Source organism: Quercus suber, unplaced genomic scaffold, assembly GCF_002906115.3.
Source record: "Quercus suber isolate HL8 unplaced genomic scaffold, Cork oak 2.0 scaffold_609, whole genome shotgun sequence".
In the NCBI taxonomy this organism is placed as follows: Eukaryota; Viridiplantae; Streptophyta; class Magnoliopsida; order Fagales; family Fagaceae; genus Quercus; species Quercus suber.
Genome location: NW_027070052.1, coordinates 443,489 through 449,543, shown reverse-complemented (window position 1 = coordinate 449,543; position 6,055 = coordinate 443,489). Strand labels below are relative to the sequence as shown.

The 6,055-nt window shown below is 32.9% G+C and overlaps 1 pseudogene; it reads right to left on the bottom strand.

The window, feature by feature from the left end:
- Positions 1-1,538: 1,538 nt before the first annotated feature.
- LOC111995138 (fructan 6-exohydrolase-like) lies at positions 1,539-4,626 on the bottom strand (annotated as a pseudogene).
- Positions 4,627-6,055: the final 1,429 nt, after the last annotated feature.

Sequence of the window (6,055 nt, the reverse complement as noted above, 5' to 3'; positions counted from 1 at the left end):
AGGTGAGAATCATGTAAAGGTAGTGTGTGAGAGTGTGTGAAAAAAGTTTGTGCACTCAGCAAGTGGCTCGCGATTGGATCTCGCGGCTTGCTCACGGCATGCAAGTCGCCAAAAGTGGCACACGCATGGAGCATGCAGAGGAGCTGAACAGTCACGCCAGCTGGAGCACTACAAAACAAAAAGTCCAGACTGGCCATTCATTTAACTCGCAGTTTGAACTCGCAACTCGGTCAAGTCGTAAGGCCAAGTCGCCAATCTACTATGTTTTGGAAAAACTGACTCTTCGCATTCCATTCTCACTCCAGTATAAATACCTTTTATACCCACGAAATGTAAAAAGTTTCCAGAGAGAAATTTGAGAGAAAAACCCTAGAGAAAAACAAGATTGACTCATCCACAATCTTCATCTTTGTTTCTTTAAATTCTTCTACTCTCACCCTCTCTATTGTTACATCCATGAGAGGTACACTTAGCCAAATCCTTTTCTCACTATACTCATATCTGTGAGAAGGCTGTTTGGTGCTTGGGAAGCAGTTAGGAAGGGACCAATGAATATTGATTGATGTTATGGGCTATAACGGAATTTGGTAAGCTAGAAAAGACAAACGTTCGGCGTAACCTTGTTGGAGTAAGAAGCTTGAAGGGCTTAGGTACACTAGGTAGATTAGACTTGGATGGTCTTCTGCTGTTCATGTATCCCAACTTCATTTTCTAGTAGATTATTAACCGCTTAGAGGGTGGCGGAGAGGTTTTACGTCGAGGGCTTCAGTTTCCTCTTCGATAACACATCTTTGTGTTGTCCTTGTGTTTGCATCTCTCTTCCCTTAATCTTTGCAATTTAATTTCTACTATGGATGTGATTTTATTTTGTTTAGATTGTTTATCAATTCTGTTATAAGCTTATGTTCATTTTTCGCACGTACATTTTTTGATATTAAGCTTAAATTGGTAATTTGTAAATTGGGAGTTTAAATGTTCATAGTGTTTTATACGCTATTTGAACTTTCAGTCAGTCTCAAACTATTTAAATACATCCATCAGTAACACTTGTTTTGATACATAAATTACTTAAAAACTAGCACTAGACTAGCTTGTTATTAAGATGTAATTAGTTTAGAGAATGATGTTTAACATGATGAAAATGAAGGAACAGAGCAAGTGGACATGGTACAGTCTACTTGATGAATTTTATGGATGATGTTTGAGCTTGAATATAAGCAGCAAAATCTTGTCTACATTTGAAGTACAATCTTGCATGCATCTTATGCCCACTAGCCCACTTAGGCTATTGTCTAGGCTTCTATTTAGAAAAAGGTCTAAATCATGCTTTGATGTTTGGTTTTATTGTAAAAAACAAAAGGGTTGGATATGCACTGTTTCCTCCCCTAACGCAATTAAAATTTTATATTGTTTTAACGGTGATAAAAAAAAAGCCTTGTGCCTATGCTAAATCATCATTGACAAGAAACGTTATCTCATGCGCCCAGTGCATTTGAAATTTTTTCCATTGACAATCAATTTTCTATGCACTAATTGAATTTATCGAACTGTGCACAATTGAAAAAATTGGTGCATTATTGAAAACATATAATAGTTTCAACTGATTAATGATTAATATCAGGATTAACTAGTAAGCACCAATTCATTGACTATGCTCAAATGGGTCGTTATCATTATTTTTTTTTAATTGGTGCATACTGCATAGTCAAATAAAAACATATGAACACCATAAATTCTAAGTATGTATGGTTTCAATTGATTTGAGCTTTCTTCATACTCCAAGCACTCAATGTTGTGATCCCAACGTTCCCAGTTCCATTATTGAAAGCATATAAGTGCGCCTCAGCATCCGTAGCCAATGTGGGATAAACTCTAGCTGTGATGCAAGCTTTTCCTTCTCCACCAAAGCTCTCCACTATAGAGTGATCAATCTGTAAAAAGAAATAACCTCGAATGCATTAGGACGCTAAATGGGTAAATGAAAAAAAAAAAAAAATCATAATCTTAATCTTAATCATGCAAATTGCAAACACAAATTCAGCAAAAAGGTGGTCAAATTCTTTTATGTAGGTATAATCATTGTATGAATGAAAATTAAAGAATCTTTTAATTAAACAATATTAGACTGGTGGCCTCCATTTTATTTGGTTGTATGCAATTGGTATTCATTTTAAGTAGGTATCTTCCATTTTTTTTTTTTTTTTTTTGAAAACAGTAGGTATCTTCCATTAGAAAACATACAACCACGTAAAATATTGAATTTTAAAAGAACATAAATTATCAAAACAAATGTGTGTGTTTCAAATTCATACATTATTAAAGATCTAATAATACACATGATAATGTATAATAATCATTAAATACCTAAAGGACATCTACTCAAACCTTAAAAAAGAATGTTAAGCTTTTGTACTTAGTGGTGCTTCTATTTAGTTTTGATTTGGCAGAAGAATAGATAAAAGTATCCTCGGCCTTGATTATCCATCCGAAATAAATAAATAAGAGTCCAAAAGAGTTTTTATTTTTAATAAAAATAAAATACAATATATTAAATGTATAAATCCAAAGTATGACAGGAGCAACGGATCGGGTTTAAGGGGAAAAACCCCCTTTAAAACTCAAATCTGTTAAATATTTTATATGCAAAATCTTTACAAAACTTTATTAAATGTTAGAAATTCCATATCACACTCATCAAACCATGAATTGCGTAAAACAGGTGGGTCAGTTTAACCCTAAATAAAAGGTTATTTAGTCTTCAACTATTAGGTAAAGTTCAAATTGGTCCATCAACTATTAATTATGTCAATTTAGTCCCTTAACTTTCAAAATCAAATCAATTTCATCCATTGGTCCCATTTCCATTTAAATATAATGGAATTAATAGTTAAAACTGTATTGATTTTGAAAACTTTACACTTTCAATACTAACCTTTTTACTTATGCTTCATTTTCCACGTTAATTAGTTTTGTTAAAATTTAAATATAGAGATGATTTAGAGATTTAGCTTAATTTTGAAATTTATGAAACTAAATTCGCATAATCAATAGTTGAAGGACTGAATTGACACAATTAATAATTGAGATATTAAATTGAACTTTAACCTATAATTGGAGGACCAAATTAGTAAATTTCCCACATATATATATATATATATATAATAATGTTATTGAATTAAATTCAAGCATTAGTACATTACTAGAGAGACTTTTCTTACAAATAAAATAAATGATAGGAACATTTTAATAATATAAATGCATATATAATTGTATTGGATTCAAGAACCCAAGATTGAAAACCCAAACCTATTTCATACCCATTAAAAAAACCCCAAACTCATCTTATTAGCATTTAGTAGAATTGAAAAACCTACCAAATCTTATTCATTATCATCCATAGGCAAGGCCTGAATAGGTGCAATATCAAAGAATAGAAGTTGCTTGGCTTACAGTCAATGTATTGGATATCACACGGATGCACTATATATCTAACAATGATTACATGTCAGTCTCATATTTGGTCTAATTTATTGGAGCACTAGATAGAAGTCTAGCCCTTCTCCAAAAGAAAGATTGTTAAATTGTTTTGATGGAAATTATGATGAGCTATAGAAACATCTTGCACTTCTTAAGTAAACCATGAATGCAATGTAACCTGATTTACTTTCCATCCCTAGGCAGGTATGGAGTAGGTAAGACATCCAAAAAAAGGAAAGATTCAAATGTTTGATGTAAATTGTGATAGGCTAGACACTGAAACATGCTGCAGTTCTTAAGTTTCCCATGAATGCAAATGTGCAATGTGTAGACAACATGATTATTTTTGCCACCAACAAAAAAAGACAACATGATTATGTAACTTTGTGTTTTTTAAAACGTTTTCTTTGGTTTTATATATAGCAACTCACCAAGCTTCTGAGTGACAGCTTCTCTTGAACAGGGTCCACATCCACAAAGGCTCCATATGTGGTCTCATCATTTTCATGATTCAAGGAAGATCTGTCAACAATTAACACCCATAAGAACCAAAAAAATGAGTTTAAAAAAAAAAAGTTTGAAGTTTGGCAAGAGAGAGAGAGAGAGACCTGCTTTGGTCACTGCACATAAGCACCACATATTTGCTATGGCTTTTAAAAATTCTATAAACACTGCTGTATATTCTTGTAGGCCCTTTGAAGCCAATACTAGTAGCCCAAATGGCCCAATACCACCTTTAACTGATGCACCGTTTCGGCTACAAAGCAATTGTGGGTCGGTCCAACTTGGATCCAGCACTTGAGCTTTACTGAGCTCGCTTATCTCAAATGTAATAATCACATCTGCCTGTAAAATATTATGAAAAAAACAATTTACTTGTTTTAGAGCATATAAGCTATTTTAACAATTTAATTTTGCTTTGCAATATGACATGTGGCAAAATCCCACAACTGATTTTTTTTTTTTTTTTTTGAGTCACCTGGGCTGCAGTGACACCAGAAACTTCAAGGACTGATCCTCCCTTAAGCACTTGCTTAGGCAAGTTGACTTCTTTTAAACGCAGCGTTTTGATTTCTTTATTGGCCATTGCACCAATTGTTTTCCAGAATTATCGAGCCAAATACTCCTTGGAATTGCCTGCAAAATGTGTCACAGAGATAATTTGTTTAAATTCTTCTTCGTCTTTTAAAGAATGTTCAAAATACTGAATAATTATATTATTTTTCTTGAAAATGAATTATCCATGAAATGCATTTATATAAGAGGCACATGTGTGGGAGGCCAAAAACTTAAAGTGGGCTTATTCGAAAAAAAAAAAAACCAAAAGTGGGCCTAAATCCTAAAGTCCAATGGACACGTTAACAGACAAAACTTGTTGTATTACTTTCTTCTTCTTCTTTTTTTTTTTTTTTTCATTTTTTTTTGGAGGAAAACTTGTTGTATTTCTTAAAAGTGAAAAATAACACATTCCGTTAAATTATTTTAGTGTTATTTCAAAACTAGCGAGTTTAATTCAAACAATTCTTTAAACTATAAATACAGGGTTTCTAAATGCTGAAATACAAGCAAATTTGACACGAAATAAAGCCAACAAAATGGTTGATTAAATTCAACCTTACATTGACTAAGTTGAATCTAGTTAGTCAAGAAGTAAGAAATCAAGCCTAAAAGACTGGCTCAAGTCAACTTATGATAGAAATTTCGTGTGACCCACAGTCAACTAAAACTCAAACAACACATTTGCTTGACCAAGAATGCAGCAAAAAATAAACTAACTTTGTTGGTCTTTGTTGGCTTTGTAAAGCCTATTTATATTTGATACAGATTATGATCTGACCTAATATAAAAGTGTTATGGTTTTTAACGAGATTTTTTTTAGGCTTAGTCCATGGAGTAGAGCGACCCAAGCTGTATAGAAAAACTATTGTTTGGATATTAGGGTTTGGTGTGTTGTTTTAAGAGAGAAAACTGTACTATTGCATTTCGTATTTTTTTCTTTGTGAATAGTGAAATCACTGTAACGTTGTGAATGTAGGCAAATTGCTAAACCATGTAAATATTAGCTTGTATAATTGTTTTCTTTGGCGCATATTTTTTCTCAATTTTTCCATCTTACAGATTTGAGAATTTTGTATATATTCCCTACAGCCAAAGAGCATTCTTATCAAAGGTGCTAAAAATGCTAAATGCTATTTTTTAGCATTTTTAGCACCTCAAATGATAAAAACACACCTACATCAAATATGCTAAATCTTAAAATTTTTAGTATTGAGCTACAGTGGAATCTCATCTTTGACACCAAACTGTAGCAAGATGCTAGAGTTTTTTTAAATTTTTTTCTTTTTCTCTCTCTCACTCTCTCTTGTGTCGTGCCTTTCTTCTCCACTATTTTCCTCTCTCTTTCTCTTTCTCCTTCTCAGACCACCATACACTCTTAATCAGTCTCAAACTCTTTATGAGATGATGTCGAATGAGCAACACCATGAATGGAAGCTCTCTGACGACAGATGCCGCAAGCTCCACCTCCGCGTTTTAAAAATCCTCGAAGAAACACAAACGAGGACGACATCGTTTCGAG